Below are 16,596 nucleotides of genomic sequence, written 5' to 3' on the forward strand. Positions count from 1 at the left end.
AGGTGGACACCTGCCACGTAAACAAGATAATTTCCAAGACAAATGTAATGCAGAAACTAAAACAGAGTAACAATATAGAGAGTGACTCTGGCTGGCAGGGAGGGTCATGTAGGATATGGTGATCAGGGAAGCCTCTCTGAGCAGGTGTTATTGGACCTGAGTAACAAGTAAACAGAGACCTGCGAATAGAGCTTTCCAGGAGTGAGATCTGAAAGAAAAAGGCTGAAAGGTGAGAAGGAGCTCCAGATGTCTGAGAGGTGGAAGAAAGTTCAGTGTGGCTAGAGCTTAATGAGCACAGAGGAACAAGGTCAGAGCACATTTCATTTATTCACCAGTGAAATATCTGTTTGAGCACCTACTATGCATCATACCCTATTCAGAGTGCCTGCATTATATCAGTGGAAAATAGACACAAAAATTCCTGTTCTCGTAAAGATTATATTTTATTGGTGGGGAAGGGAGGAATAATAAACAAATACATAGGTAAAATGCATATTTACATTATATCAAAGATTCTCAACCAGGGGTGGTTTTGTCCCCCAGGAGACATTTGGCAGTGTCTGGAGACATTTCTGGCTGTCACAACCTAGGGAGGAAAGTTGCAGGTATTGAGTGGGTCGAGGGTGGTGATGCTGCTAAACATCCTGCAAGGCACAGGATAATAGCTCGCAACAAAGAACTATCCCAAAATGCCAATCATGAGGTGGTGGCAAGAGTTACAGGGAAAACAATCCAAGAAAGGCTAAAGGGAGTCTCGGGGGCAAGGTGGAGGGGGTGAGGAGCAGTTCAGGGAAGAGCTCACCAGGAAGATGACATCTGAACAAAAACCTGCAAAAGGAGCAGCGGGGAGCTGCTGTAGATATCTGCAGGAAGAGCATCATAGGACAGGAAATGACAAATGCGAAGGCCCTGAGGGAGGAACACGTTGGGCAAGTTCCGGGAGAGCAGGAGACCAAAGTGGCAGGGGCAGAGTGAGCAAAAGGAGGAGGAGCAGAAATGAAAAGCTTACGGGTCCCAGATGTGTCGAGCTTCAGCTTGTGCTCTGAGTGATCGGGAAGTCACTCAGGAACTTTGGGCAGAGCAGTGACATGATTTCTGAATCCATTTTTGAAAGGATCACTCTGGCTGCTGTTTGGAAAATGATTCATAAGAGAAGAAGGGCAGAAGGCAGGGATATCAATTAGATGGCATCAAGTAGACTGCAAGAGAAGGAGGTGGTATAGGTAACAACAAAATGTCTGGTGTAAGCAAGGGAAAGATCTGAGATGCTGGGCCCCAAGATGGGAGAGCCGTGAGAGAAGCTGGTTTAGGAGGCAATGGAGATCAGGCATTCCAGGTTAGACATATGGAGTCTGAGATGCCGATAAGAAATTCAAATGGAGATGTCACAGACTGTAGAATGAGTCTAGGGTTTACCAAAATCTGGGTTGGACATACTAATCTACTGGAAACAACAAACAAGTGGTATCTAAAGTGGCAAAGAGTATAAAATCGCCAAAGAAGTGAGCATAGAGAGCAGTAGTCTGAAGACTGGGGAGTTACGCAGGGCCCAGATTGTAGAGAATGTTATCAAAATGCTAGAGATATATGGTCTGGCCGGGTGCAGTGGCTCACACCTGTCATCCCAGCATCTTAGGAGGCCAAGGTGAGCAGATCACTTGAGCCCAAGAGTTCGAGACCAGCCTGGGCAACATGGCAAAACCTCACCTCTATTTTTATTTAAGAAAAAAAAAGTAGATAATTGTTACTATAAATTCCTTAGAGGAAAGCTAAAACCAAGATTTTTAAAGCAACAGTATCATGGATTAGTGGAGTTGTTTAAAGAATTCCATTGCAGGACCATAAAAATCAACTAGCTTAAATCCAAAATATTAGCAATGAGGAGGCTGATGCCCCACATAGCCAGGTCACAGAATAGCGGGATTTTGGAGTGCCATTAGCCCGGGGTCCCACAGCTGATTATGGCATAATCAAAACAAGAAGCTTAATCTTCTTTCTTATTCTAATGCTCTTTCTTCTTTATCTGCTGAGAAGTCCAACTCAGAAGTCCAATTCAAAACAAAGAAGAAATTCTTCTGAAATAATCATTTCAACTGGGGGAGAAATTTGATTTGCTTACAAATATTTGATACTCACAAAACGTCTTATAGACAACTTGCAGCATAAAGCAGTGCACCTCTCTATCTACAGAAGAATAAGAACAATCCTGTGTACTAAACTCAAGGATGAAACACCAATCTTGTTTTGGGGAGGTAAAATAAGCTCTCTGGCAACTGGTCCTGTTGCTTTAGCAGCTAGGAGGAAAGTAAGGAAGTGAGTCAACATGGGGATGTAACTTGGTTAGCCCAAGATTTCGTTTGTAATCTGCAATAAACAAGCCAATATTCAGAAAGCTGCTGTGGGTCCCTGATAAAATTACCCGTGAATGTTGCTGGTGCTAACAGTAATAGGAGGGAGAGTGATTCTGTGCTTTCCCTGAAGAGGACAAGAACTAATCTCCTTTTCATCCTTGTGTGGAAGCACACTCACAAATATACACATTTATTTCCATGGAATGAAGAAAGACGGTGAGGACTGCTATGGTCCCACTGTACACAAAGGAACAAAAATATCAGGAGGGGAAGTGAGCTGGCCCTGCCATCCTGTGAGTCAGTGGTGAAGAGACAGTATTCTATCCACAGCTTAGCCACTGACCATATATTTGCCGTCTGTGCCCAGCAAGCAAACCCAGAGAGGCAGAGCAGACCTAGGTCTGAACTAGCTCAGCATAGGGGGAGATGAACAAGAGTGTACATTCACACAGTGAGTAGCCCATATGGTACAACATGAACCAAAACATCTCAGACCTCAAACCTCTGCTTTCAAGGATGCCAAGGTTCTCACTCTTAGATGCCATTTGTATACTACCGGACAAATTGTGGGTTGCTCACCTTTTTCCTTATTTCTTTTTTAAAAATTTCTGAATAAAAATACCTTTTAAAATGTCTCCCTTGTTTTTGTTTTGTTTTGTTTTTCAAAATGAGTATTTGCAGTTGCTTTCCGGAACTCTGTTTACTTCCTTTCTTCCATCAGCATGAAATTACTCTGGGAACAGGAAATATGGTTTAGTAAGAAAACAGTATTTGTTGAAAAAGAGAAATACTAACTGCATCTTCTGAAAATCCAAGGGTACAGTAATCTACATCTCCAAAGCAGGTCTTTGAATGGTAAACTCCCCACTGTTGTCTCCTGGGAAATGGGGTTCTTAAGCAAGTAACCTGAATCTTATTGAACTATTTTTCCATGTAATACAACTTTGCTTATTTTCTAGGCCACTCTTGGAAAAGTCTTTCCAAATTCTACCCACACTTCAAGGCTAAGTTCACATACTATCTCTTTCCTGAAACTTCCCTGATTATTCCTGTCAACGAACATGTATGTGTGTCTTGTGTCTAAATTTCTCTACTAGGCTGAAATGTCCTTCAAGTCAAGAGTCTAGTATATATTATTGAATCCTATTCTCTCCTTATAGTATCTAACATGGTGCTTTTGTATAAAAACAGAGGAATCCCATATATTAATAGCTAGAAAGAGAAGGTTACTTGGTTACCAGACTGAAGGGTACATTCCTAGAAGATTATAGATATCTTTGGGGCATAAGTAAATATATCTAGAAAGGCTACTACCAAAATGGGGCATTTAAATGCACTACATATCATGGAAGGTGTTCAAATAGAAAGTGGATAATCACTTACGAGATGTTAGACAGCAGCTGGGAAGGTAGACCAGATGACCTCTTGGCCCTTTCCAACTCTAAGTTTCAAAATGATTTTTAGAAGGATTGGTTAGCTGGATAACCCTGTTTTGCTATTGTCTCTGTGGACACTGCCACTCTAGCAGGAAACTCTAAGAGCTTTTCCAAACAGCCTGATGGAAACACCCCAGCTTACAGCTTCTAAGGAATGCATCCTAGAACCTTCTCACTTTGACATTATCCTACCTTCACTTTACTTGGTCATCACAAACGGTCATGATTCAGAAAGACCACAAAGTAGTTGGCACCTGAACTCTTCAACTCTCAATCCCAGATACAGAAATTTAAGTTCTGTGTCAATTTTGCACTCACTTGCTCTGTGCTCTTGGTCTCTCCTAGAATAAGCCAGATACAATAGAGAGCCTGAGAATCATTTTCCTAATATTTGCCATTGTTGCTTTTTTCTGTATCTCATCAGCGGGAAATACTGCAGGGACTTTGGCTAGCTTCATCCTTTCTCAATAATTGTATGCGTCAGATTAGTGGCACAAAGGAAAAAGTAGCAGAAGAGTTGAAAACATGCCCATTGAGTATGCCATACTTCTTGATTGTTGGTGTTCCTTAAGGTAACATCCTCACTCTCTGAAGGACATACCCAAAACACTGCTGAGGAGGACTATGCCTAACACTATGGAGGCATGCATTAACAGTGGGATTTCAGGCATCAGTGGGATTTGGGGACCAAGTTAAGAGTGTTTCATTGTTGTCTGTCTATCTATTTCTGTTCTAATCACGACCCAGACCATAGTAATGCTAGTCCCTACGTGCTGCATACGCAGATTTGTATAGAACAAACAGTTGAAGGTGTCAAAATTAATCAGGACTCAAATAGCAGTATGTTATAATATGATAATCTGTTTCATTATTCTAGTTGTTTTTACTATTTTTAAAGCCTGATAAAGCTAAAAAGGAAGTGACAGACCTGTCACATGTTTCTTTCCACGAGTCTACTTCACAATATAAGTGTTTTTGTGAGATTAATGCAGATTTCTCCAGCTAGAGATTGTTTTTATTACCATAAAGCTAAACACCCTATATATTAAATTCTAAAGTATAGTGATCACAAATTACTTAAATCACAAATTACTTAAAGTAATTCCAGCTAATTGAAAAACACGTTCTCCATTTAAAAATTATTTATTATATTTTCAAGAGCCTCTTAATTATCCTTGGGAAAATATGATCAGTGTGGACATCTGTGGAAGTAGTTACAGTGCAAAATAATCAAGCCCCCGCTTACGTTAAACAATCCAACAAATGAGAGCAAAATCAATTATTGCTTCAATTTTTTTTTTTTTTGAGATGGAGTCTCACTCTGTCACCCAGGCTGGAGTGCAGTGGTGCGATCTCGGCTCACTACAAGCTCTGCCTCCTGGGTACACACCATTCTCCTGCCTCAGCCTCCCAAGTAGCTGGGACTACAGGTGCCCATCACCACGCCCAGCTAATTTTTGTTGTATTTTTTAGTAGAGACAGGGTTTCACCATGTTAGCCATGCTTCAACTTTTAAAAAGTCTTCTCCCATGATATTAGACCAGGCTCAAGAAGACATTGTGTTGATTCATTGCTCATGTATGAATACACTGAAAAGACATATCCTAATGGGATTATCGTGAATCTAGCAAAAAGACAGCCTCAAGCCCCTTTTATAAGAATGAAAGATATGTCTAGGCACAGTGGCTCATGTCTGTAATCCCAGCACTTTGGGAGGCCAAGACAGACATATCCCTTGGGCTTAGGAGTTTGAGACCAGCCTGGGCAACATAGTGAAACCCCATCTCTACAAAGAATACAAAAATTACACTCTAGAAGGCCAAGGCAGGTGGATCATGAGGTCAAGAAATTGAGACCATCCTGGCCAACATGGTGAAACCCCATCTCTACTAAAAATACAAAAATTAGCTGAGCGTGGTGGTGCACGCCTATAGTCCCAGCTACTTGGGAGGCTGAAGCAGGAGAATCACTTGAGCCCAGGAGGCAGAGGTTGCAGCGAGCGGAGATTGCGCCACTGCACTCCAGCCTGGCAGCAGAGCAAGACTCCGTCTCAAAAAAAAAAGAAAGAAAGAAAAGAAAAGAAATTAGCCAGGCATGGTGGCACTTACCTGTGGTCCCAGTTGCTTCAGGGGACTGGAGTGGGAGGATCGCTTGAGGCTGGGAGCCTGGGAGGCAGAAGTTGCAGTGAGCCACGATCATGCCACTCCAGCCTGGGTGACAGAACAAGACCCTGTCTCGAAAAAAGAAAAAGTAAAGAAAGATATGTTCACAGTATCTCCAAACCCTGCCTGACTTCCCTAGATGCTAAATCAAACATGGGATTCTGTAGCCTAGCACATGTTGGTTATTTATTAAACAATTATTAAATTAATTCAAATAGCCACCAAATTGTGTTACTCGAATCAGCACTTGGGGGGAAGGAGAACAATGTACTTGGATTTATCTTTTTCACCAAAGGCTTTAATTTCATCTGGTCTGTGGATCACCTTTCCATTGCATAAGTGCTACTACTGCTGTTGCCCATGCTGGACATGGCCCTGAGTCCTTCACATCCACACTTCACTTTATGCTGACAAAAAAAGAAAAAGAATTGACACATCTCACTTCAGATGCTAAAGAAGTCAGGCATCTCACCTCAGTTGCTATAAACCTCATGCGTTTATGCTGACACAAGTGACCAGAATCAGATAAGTTATTGGATTTTCAATAATTTTTCGGGCAGCTATAAAGGAGGAAGCACATCCCTTCATTTTCCTGCTGAAAATCACCAACCAGGGCATGGAAAAATCCCAAACCCGGCACCTCTGCTTTAACTAGCCCTGCCGGTGTCCTGGCAGACCAATTTGGAAACCATGATTAATCCCTTAGTAAACAGAAAATAGATTCTGGAGCCAAGACAAGCCAAATTTGAGTCACTCTCTGGAGGCTACATTTGGCTGATCTAGCTCTACCTCCTCCTCCAGGAGCTGGCTCACTTGCCTGGTGACTTTCAGCAAACAGAAAGGCCTTTCCATGGTGGCAGACTAGCACAGTGAAGCAGAGACCAAAGCATGGCTGCCAGTGATGACCATGAGCTGGGGTAACCCAGATCTATGCAGGGATCACCATGGCCTATATGGATCAAATGAAATTGGCTGAAACCCTATCCTATATGAAATGGAAAACTCAACAAGCTTCCCATTTTCTCCAGCAATGTGCCTGGGTTTCTCTTTGTCATCAAGGGAGAACTTCATCTGGTCTGTGGGTCATGTTGCCTTTGCATAAATATTGCTACTCTGTTGTCCATGCTGGACATGGCCCTGAGTCCTACACATCCACACCTCACTTTAGGTACTTCCCCAAAATACCACCCATTCCAGGTTCTGGGTGTAACTAACTTTTATGGAAGATTCAGGGCAATGGAGAAGTTTTACATGGAAACACCAAAAATAATTTAAAATATCATTGTTCTCTAAAGCCCTTCTACCACTCTGGCCCCAGAAGTTTCTGACCAGTTATCCTTTCTCCTCAGGCTCTGGCCTCCTGCTCTGCCCACTTCACTTCCTGCTTCCTCCCCTTCCCTCTATCTCCAGTTAAGCCTCTCTCCCTAATTCATGTCACTTTATGTAAATGTAATTTTGATTTCCCATCTCCTTGCAGACTGCGTCCTCACCTCAAACTCTTTAAACATTTTCCTAAAGAAAGACACCTCTTTTGCAAACAGGAAATGTATGGCTCATGGTTCAAATACATTTACACACATACACCTGTACCTGTTTACCATCAGAAAACACAGGCGCAGAGGTACAAGCTTCCAGAGGGTGGGCCCATAGGACAAGAATGGTAGCGCTGGGCAAAAGGTGAGGTTTTTAAAATGCATTTTAATTTTTACATGTGAGTACTACTTTTCCCTTACTTTCCTAGGGTGTGTATTCACTGGAAATACTAAAGATTCTTGGCTGCTGTGAGACTGTCTGAGGCCAGGTGGGCCCTGAGAAGCCAGCTCCCACTACTCACCAACATATACATGGTGCTCCTGGCACCTCAGGCTGTCACTTCACTTTCTCCGGGTCCCACCTGTTATTTCAATCTCTACGTTTTTGTTCATGCTGTTTCACTCCCACCACTCCCTGACACACTCTTTTGCCTCCTGCAATGCTTTTCTAACTTTCACCTCCTGAATCACATCCATTCTTCAAGGTTTTTCTGCATGAAGTCTCCCAGATTGAGGCATTTGGTTTTATTCTTTCTCCTTCTTATTTGTTTCATTTACATAGGCATTTCCTCCCTACCAGTAATATGTCTGGCACCTTCTCTGTGTTCCCCTAGATGAACTAGCACAGTTTCAGACACACAATAGATGCTCAGCAATGACTATTGAATTGGTTGAAACAGATCACAGTGTCTCTAAACCAGAGTGTAATTAACCACAAATATTAATTTGCCCAGTTGAGGTCAGCTGAAGAAACCTGAAACCCTGGAAATAGCATTGTCGGGAGATTTAGGTAGTTTCTAATACCAAATCTAGTATCTACCTTTTTTTGTGAATTTGGGCCAGTTATTTAACTTCTTTGAGCATCATTTTTAAAACTGTAATATAAGAAAAATAAAAATACTTGACCTGCTCATCTCATATAGTATGCAGTTGTAAGAATTAAATGGGTACATACTTATATATATATTCTTTTATATATTCATATATAGATATATCTACATATATATAACAATGACCTGAGAAGCATTGTGCAGAAGACAAATTATTACAAGTTCCAGGTGTTTCAGATCTCTTTTTAAAAGCTCGACTATTTTATCAAGTAGCATAGATTATACAGACTATCTTCTAATATTTATTGTGAAACATTTTCCTATAAATAAATGCCAACATTATTTCCCACAAAACATTTCCTTAACCATAAGAAAGCTTTATGACAGCTTTCTAACCTATGCAAATCTTACCTATAAGCAAAATATGTCCTGTTTTTTTTTCCTCCTGTCAAGAGAATTTATTTTCTTTCCTGTGGGATTTGCTATCATATGAAAATTAAGATATATAAAGGCCATGTCTGATGCCAACATTATGAAAATTATTACACTTTAACATTTGATGGCAAGCTGTGTTGGGAAAAATGTTTAAGAAGTGGCAAATTTTACAAAAGGATCACTAATTTTAGATATTTAAAAAATAGTAAGTATATTTTCTTATAAGACTCTAATAAATTTTTAAGTAGTTTAGCATATATATCTCCTCATTCCTTATGAGGAGTGTATTCCTTTCCTGTGGCTTCTGTAACAAATTACTACAAACTTGATAGCTTAAAACAACGGAAATTCACTTTCTCACAGTTCTAATTCAGAGCTATGATTCAGAAATTTGAAGTCGGTTTCACTGGGCTGAAATCAAGAGGTCAGCAAAGCCGTCTGTGATCCTTCCACATGCTCTAGGGGAGAACCCATTCACTTCCTTTTCCAGTTTCCGGTGGCTGCCCTCATCCCCTGGCTGTTGCTGCCCTCATCCCCTGGTTGTTGCTGCCCTCATCCCCTGGTTGTTGCTGCCCTCATCCCCTGGTTGTTGCTGCCCTCATCCCCTGGTTGTTACTGCGTCACTCCAGGCTCTGCCTCTGTGATCACAGTGCCTCCTCCTCTTCCATGTGTGTAATCTCCCTCTGTCTCTCTCTTAAAAGGGTCCTTGTGCCGATATTTAGGATTCATCCAGATAATCTAGGATAATTTCTTGTCTTAAGATCTTTAATCAGATCTGCAAAGACCCTATTGCGAAATAAGATAATATTTTATAAGTTCCAGGGATTCAGATGCACTGTCTTTTGAGGTGCCATTTTCAGCCTATCAAACGGTGGTTCTCAGACTTTAGCATTCATTAACCTTGTCTGGGCCTGGCGCAGTGGCTCACGCCTGTAATCCCAGCACTTTGGGAGGCCGAGGCGGGCGGATCACGAGGTCAGGAAATCGAGACCATCCTGGCTAACACAGTGAAACCCCGTCTCTATTAAAAATACAAAAAATTAGCCGGCCGTGGTGGCCGGCGCCTGTAGTCCCAGCTACTCGGGAGGCTGAGGCAGGAGGATGGCGTGAACCTGAGAGGCAGAGCTTGCAGTGAGCCGAGTTGCCCCACTGCACTCCAGCCTGGGCGACAAAGCAAGACTCCGTCTCAAAAAAAAAAAAAAAAAATTGTCTGAAGGGCTTGTTAAAACACTGGTTGCTGGGCTCCACTCCCAGAGCCTCTGACTCAGTAAGTCTGGGGTGGGGCTCAATATTTTGAATTATTCACAAATTTCCAGGTGACAAATGCTGCCGGTCATGAGGCCACACTTGACGAACCACTAGCTTATCGAAGCTGTAAGAATTATCTTCTTGCTTATTTTTCCCACTTTAAGCTATATGTCACAAACTTTTTGTGCCCATTTTTGTACATATTCTAACATCAGAGGTTTTGACAGAAACAAAGCAGCAAGCACCTATTTTCTCCTTTCACATACTGCCACACGTTCCTCCAATTAGAGCTCTGCAATTAGACATGTCCAGAGATGAAAAATCTTCTATACACTCATTTAATGCAGCCATTGGTTTTTGTGAGAGAAACCACAGGATAATTGGTATACATTCCTTAGCCTGACATTCAAGATCCTCCATAATATAACTTTAATCCCCACCTTCGGTTTGCAGCTAGATTCTTTGCAGCTCCCCAAATGCCCTCTGCACACCTCTCCCAAGTAGAAGACTTCCTCATGTAGTTTCAGCTAGATAGAGTATCCTTTCATCACTGTTCAAAGTGCCAGCTCTGCCCATCAAAATCCCAATGTCCCTAAGCCCAAATCATCTGCCTAGCCTTTTCCATTCAAATTAATATGGTCTCTCCCTTGGCACTGAACTCTCTAGAGCCCTTTGTAAGCTTTTTGTGATCATTAGTATAGACTCTCTTGAATCATAATTACCTGTGCACTTTCTAATCCCTCCATGGATTATAAAATTCTTTAGGATAAAGATTATTCCTTGTTTATGTTCATTCCTTGAGTGGCAGTGATAAATGTTTGTAAAATTGGCAAAAGAATTTTGTCTGTTGTTTAGCACTTCATATCTCCTCCAACCTCTTTGCAGTTAAAAGGCACACAGATGTCATGGTTGCCTTTTTGGTGACCCTTTAGCACACGACTTTGGGGGAACTCCTCCCACCTCATTCCAGCAATGTGGTTCTGATGATGGCTGTCAATCACAATAACCCACATATAACCCATATTCCTCCCTGCCTCTCCTACAGATGTGAGCCCCTTTCCTAGATTTTTTGCCTTGGCTTCTAGAGAAAATGAGCCCTTTCCTCTCATGGAAGCAGCTGGGAATAAGTTGGCCTTTTGGGGAAAACAGTCTTCAGATAATGAGATTAACATATAAAGAGAAGAATGAGAAGAAGGGAGATGTGAGTCCTTATACCATCACATCTCCAGCAGTTTCATTTTACGGGCTAATATGGTTGCCATTTTGCCTACTCTAGTTCAAGTTAGATTCTGCCACTTTCAGTCAAAAGTCCTATCTAATAATCCATGTGAAGCGTAGAGGAACTCATTATCCTTGTTACCCTTTTAGATTGTCTGGATGAGCGTGAGGCTAAACACCACAACAGAGAGCTTCTAACCCTCTGTGTATATAGATAATGCACTGTCTGTGATGATATTAGGTATAATGGAAACTTACACATAATTAATTGTTGTGAAGCTATGACAACAGAAAAATAAAAACAGAAGAGTCCAACACTCTTTTTTTTTCAGGAGACATATCCCCAGGAATCTTGGTAAGGAAGGCAAATATTATTAGTTTTACTTTTGATAGCTTAAACAGGTAAAGCCCAAATAAGTCAGTCGGTTTTAATTATGCAATGTAAAGATAACAAAAGAAATGATTCCTCTTAAAAGAGTGGTAATAAAGAACCAAGAATGGTAGGTAGATAAATACATTTAGAAGATCAGAAAGACACATACCAAAGAAGTTTAACCAGAAAAATAGCAATTTTCCAAAAGTCTTTATTTTTTCAATGGCTAGATGTTTTTGTTTTTTAGTTTGTTTTTGTTTTTGGTAAAACAATGTGTTTTCTTTTGGATATATACCCAGTAATGGAATTGCTGGGTCAAATGGTAGTTCTGTTTTAAGTTCTTTCAGAAATCTCCAAACTGCTTTCCACAGTGGCTAAACTAATTTACATTCCTACCAGCAGTGTATCAGTGTTCCCTTTTCTCTGCAACCTCATCAACATGCTTTTTGTTTTTTTACTTTTTAATAATAGCCATTCTGGTTTAATAATAGCTTTCACTGGTATGAGATGGTATTTCATTGTGGTTTTGATTTGCATTTTCTCTAATGATTAGTGATGTTGAGCATTTTTTCATGTTCGTTGGCTGCATGTGTGTCTTCTTTTGAGAAGTGTCTGTTTATGTCCTTTTCCTGTTTTTTGAAATGGGATTATTTGTTTTTTACTTGTTGATTTGCTTAAGTTCCTTATAGGCGGGCGGATCACGAGGTCAGGAGATGGAGACCACAGTGAAACCCCGTCTCTACTAAAAATACAAAAAATTAGCCGGGCGTGGTGGCGGGCGCCTGTAGTCCCAGCTACTCAGAGAGGCTGAGGCAGGAGAATGGCATGAACCTGGGAGGCGAAGCTTGCAGTGAGCCGAGACTGTGCCACTGCACTCCAGCCTGGGCGACAGAGCGAGACTCCGTCTCAAAAAAAAAAAAATTCTGGATATTAGCCCTTTGTTACATGTAAAGTTTGAGAATATTTTCTCCCATGCTGTAGGTTGTCTGTTTACTGTATTGATAGTTTCTTTTGCTGTGCAAAAGATCATTAATTAGGTCCTACTTGTCAATTTTTATTTTTGTTGCAATTGCTTTTAGAGTCTTTATCATGAAATCTTTGCCAAGGTCTACGTCCAGAATGATATTTCCTAGGTTTTCTTCTAGTGTTTTTAGTTTTAGGTCTTATATTTAAGTCTTTAATCCATTTGGAGTTGATTTTTCTATATAGTGAAAGGAAGAGGTCCAGATTCAATCTTCTGCATATGACCAGCCAGTTATCCCAACACGATTTATTGAATAGGGAGTCCTTTCCCTGTTGCTTGTTATTGTCAGTTTGTTGAAGATCAGATGGTTGTAGCTGTGCAGCTTGGTTTCTGGGTTCTCTAACCTGTTCTATAGGTTTATGTGTCTGTTTCTGAACAACTACCATGCTGTTTTGGTTTTGTTCTCTGGCTTTGTTCTTTTTGCTTAGGATTGCTTTGGCTATTTGGGCTCATTTTTTGTTCCATGTGAATTTTTGAAGTTTTTTCTAATTCTATGAAAAATGATGTTGGTAGTTTGACAGGAATAGTATTGAGTCTGTACATTGCTTCTGGCACTGTGGCCTTTTTAACAATATTGATTCTTCCTATCCATGAGCATGAGATGTTTTTCCATTTGTGTTATCTCTTATTTCTTTCAGGAGTGTTTTGTGATTCTAGTTGTAGAGATCTTTCATCTGCCTGGTTAGCTGCATTCCTAGGTATTTTCTTTTTTCTGTGGCTATTGTGAATGGGACTGCATTCTTGATTTGGCTCTTAGCTTGACATTATTGGTATAAAGAAATGCTACCGATTTCTGTACATTAATTTTCTATCCTGAAATGTTACTGAAGTTGTTTATTAGTTCTAGGAGATTTGGGGCAGAAACTATGGGGGTTTTCTAGGTATAGAATCATATCATCTGTGGAAGGAGATAGTTTGGCTTCCTCTCTTCCTATTTGGGTGCTTTTTATTTTTTTCTCTTGCCTGACTGCTTTGGCTAGGACTTCCAGTACTATGTTGAATAGGAGTGGTGAGAGTCAGCATTCTTTGTCTTGTTTCAGTTCTCAAAGGAAATACTTCTAGCTTTTGCCTGTTCAGCATGATGTTGGTTGTGGGTTTGTCATAGATGGCTCTTATTATTTTGAGGTTTGTTCCTTCAATATCTAGTTTGTTGAGGGTTTTTAACATGAATGTATGTTGAATTTTATTTTTTAAAAAAAGCCTTTTCTGTATCTATTGAGATTACCATGTGGTTTTTGTTTTTAGTTTGATGAGATGAATTACTTTTATTACATAAAAGTGATTTGCATATGTTGAGCCAACCTTGCATCCCAGGGATAAAGCCTACATGATCATAGTGGATTAGCTTTTTGATGTGCTGCTAGATTTGGTTTGCTAGTATTTTGTTGAAGATTTTTGCATCTATTTTTATAAGGTATTTTGGCCTGAAGTTTCCTTTTTTCATTGTGTCTCTGCCAGGCTTCGGTGCCAGAATGATGATGGCCTCATAGAATAAGTTACAGAGGAATCCTTCCTCCTCAATTTTTTGGAGTAGTTTCAGTAGGATGGGTACTAGCTCTTCTTTGTACATCTGGTAGAATTTGGCTGTGAATCCTTCTGCTAGAGCTTGTTGTGGTTGTTTAAGTTTTTAATTACTGACTCAGTTTCAGAACTCATTTTTGTCTGTTCAGGATTTCAATTTCTTCCTGGTTCAATCTTGGGAGGTTTTATGTTCTAGGAATTTATCCATTTCTTGTAGGTTTCCTAGTTTGTGTGCACAGAGGTGTTCATAATAGACTCTGAGAGTTTTTTGTATTTCTGTGGGGTCAGTGGTAATGTCACCTTTGTTATTTCTGATTGTGTTCATTTGAATCTTCTCTCTTTTTTCTTTATTAATCTAGCTAGTATTCTATCAATCCTGTTTATTGTTTCAAAAAACCAAGTTCACGTCTCAATTTCAATCAGTTCAGCTCTGATTTTGGTTATTCTTTTTCTTCTACTAGTTTTGGGATTGGTTTGCTCTTGTTCCTCTAGTTTCTCTAAATATGATGTTAGGTTGTTAATTTGAGAATCTTTTTATCATCTTGATATAGGAATTTAGCACTATAAACTTTCCTCTTAACATTACATTAGAATCTGAGTAAATGAAGATTCTAGCAATACTGTATCTTTGTTTTCATTAGTTTCAAAGAATTTTTTGATGTCTGTCTTAATTTCATTCTTTATTCAAAATCATTCAGGATCAAGTTGTTTAATTTCCATGTAATTTATGGTTTTTGAGAGAGCTTTGTATTGATTTCTATTTTTATTGCTCTGTGGCCCAAGAGTGTGGTTGATATGATTTTGGCTTTTTAAAATTTGTTTGGAATTGCTTTATGGCCGAGCACATTGTCCATCTTAAAGTATGTGCTGATGAGAAGAATGTATATTCTTAATGTTGGGTGGAGTGTTCTGTAGATGTCTGTTAGGTCTGTTGGTCAAGTGTCAAGTTTTGCTCTGGAGTATCTTTGTTAGTTTTCTACCTCAATGATCTAACACTGTCAGTGGGGTGTTGAAGTCTCCCACTGTTATTGTGTGATTATCTAAGTTTCTTCATAGGTCTCTGAGAACTTGTTTTTATGAATCTGGGTGCTCCAATGTTGAGTGCATATATATTTAGGATAGTTAAGTCTTCTTGTTGAATTAAACCCTTTATCAGTATGTAATGCCCTTCTTTGTCCTTTTTAATCATTGTTGGTTAAGTCTGCTTTGTCTGAAATAAGAATAGCAACCCTGCTCTTTTTTGTTTTTTATTTACTTGATAGATCTTTCTCCATCCTTTTATTTTGAGCCTATAGGAGTCATCAGATATGAGATGGGTCTCTTGAAGACAGCATACAGTTAGATCTTCCTTCTTTATCCAAGTTGCCACTCTGTGCCTTTTAAGTTGGGTGTTTAGTCCATTTACATTCAAGGTCAATATTGATATGTAAGAATTTGATCCTATCATCCTGTTGTTAGCTGGTTGTTATGTAGACTTGATTGCATAGCTGCTTTATAGTGTCAGTGGGCTGTGTACCTAAGTGTGTTTATGTGTGGTAGGTATCAGTCTTTCCTTTCCATGTTTAGCACTCCCTTAACAAACTCTTGTAAGGCAGGTCTCATGGTCATGAATTCCCTTAGCATTTGTTTGTCTAAAAAGGATTTCATTTCTCCTTTGCTTATTAAGCCTAGTTTGGCTGGCTATGAAATTCTTGGTTGGAATTTCTGTGCTTTAATGATGCTGTATGTAGGCCCCTAATCTCTTCTGGCTTGTAAGGTTTCTGCTGAAAGATCCACTGTTAATCTGATGGGGTTCTCTTTGTATATGACCTGCCCCTTCTCTCTGGCTGCCTTTAAGATTTTTTTATTTCACACTGACCTTGCAGAATGTGATGACTATGTATCTTGGAGATGGTCATTTTGTATAGTATCTTACAGGGGTTCTCTGAACTTCCTGAATTTGCATGTCAACCTCTGTAGCAAGGTTGGGGAAATTTTCATGGACAATATCCTCAAATATGCTTTCCAAGTTGCTTACTCTCTCTCCATCCCTTTCAGGAATGCCAATGAGTCATAGGTTTGGTCTCTTTACATAATCCCATATTTCTCAGAGGTTTTGTTCATTTTTTAAAATATTTTTTCTTTATTTTTGTCTGTCTGCACTGATTTGAGAGAGTGGTCTTTAAACTCTGAGATTCTTTCCTCGGCTTGGTCTAGTCTGTTATTAATGCTTCCAATTGCATTATGAAATTCCTGTAGTACATTTTTCATTTCCAGAAGTTCAGTTTGGTTCTTTCTTTTTTTTTAGATGGAGTTTTGCTCTTGTCGCCCAGGCTGAAGTGCAATGGCACGATCTCAGCTCACTGCAACCTCTGCCTCCCGAGCTCAAGCAATTCTCCTGCCTCAGCCTCCCAAGCAGCTGGGATTATAGGCACCGGCCACCATGTCTGGCTAATTTTTTGTATTTTTAACAGAGGCGAGATTTTA

General features: G+C 40.0%; 1 long non-coding RNA gene across 3 annotated transcripts in view; it reads right to left on the reverse strand.

The window, feature by feature from the left end:
- Positions 1-432: 432 nt before the first annotated feature.
- LOC131381818 (uncharacterized) overlaps positions 433-16,596 on the reverse strand; it is a 60,182-nt gene continuing 44,018 nt past the window's right edge. Inside the window, exons 3-7 of one of the 3 annotated variants that reach the window (XR_009210769.1) lie at positions 5,896-6,017; positions 2,974-3,084; positions 1,010-1,128; positions 803-909; positions 433-586 (exon numbers count right to left, since the gene is read on the reverse strand). This is a non-coding gene — a long non-coding RNA (uncharacterized LOC131381818). Of the gene's footprint in view, positions 910-1,009; positions 1,129-2,973; positions 3,085-5,895; positions 6,018-16,596 lie in introns of all 3 variants that reach the window. The other 2 variants (XR_009210768.1, XR_009210767.1) reach the window with 2 other exon arrangements.

Source organism: Hylobates moloch, unplaced genomic scaffold (assembly GCF_009828535.3).
Source record: "Hylobates moloch isolate HMO894 unplaced genomic scaffold, HMol_V3 SCAFFOLD_18, whole genome shotgun sequence".
Lineage (NCBI taxonomy): Eukaryota > Metazoa > Chordata > Mammalia > Primates > Hylobatidae > Hylobates > Hylobates moloch.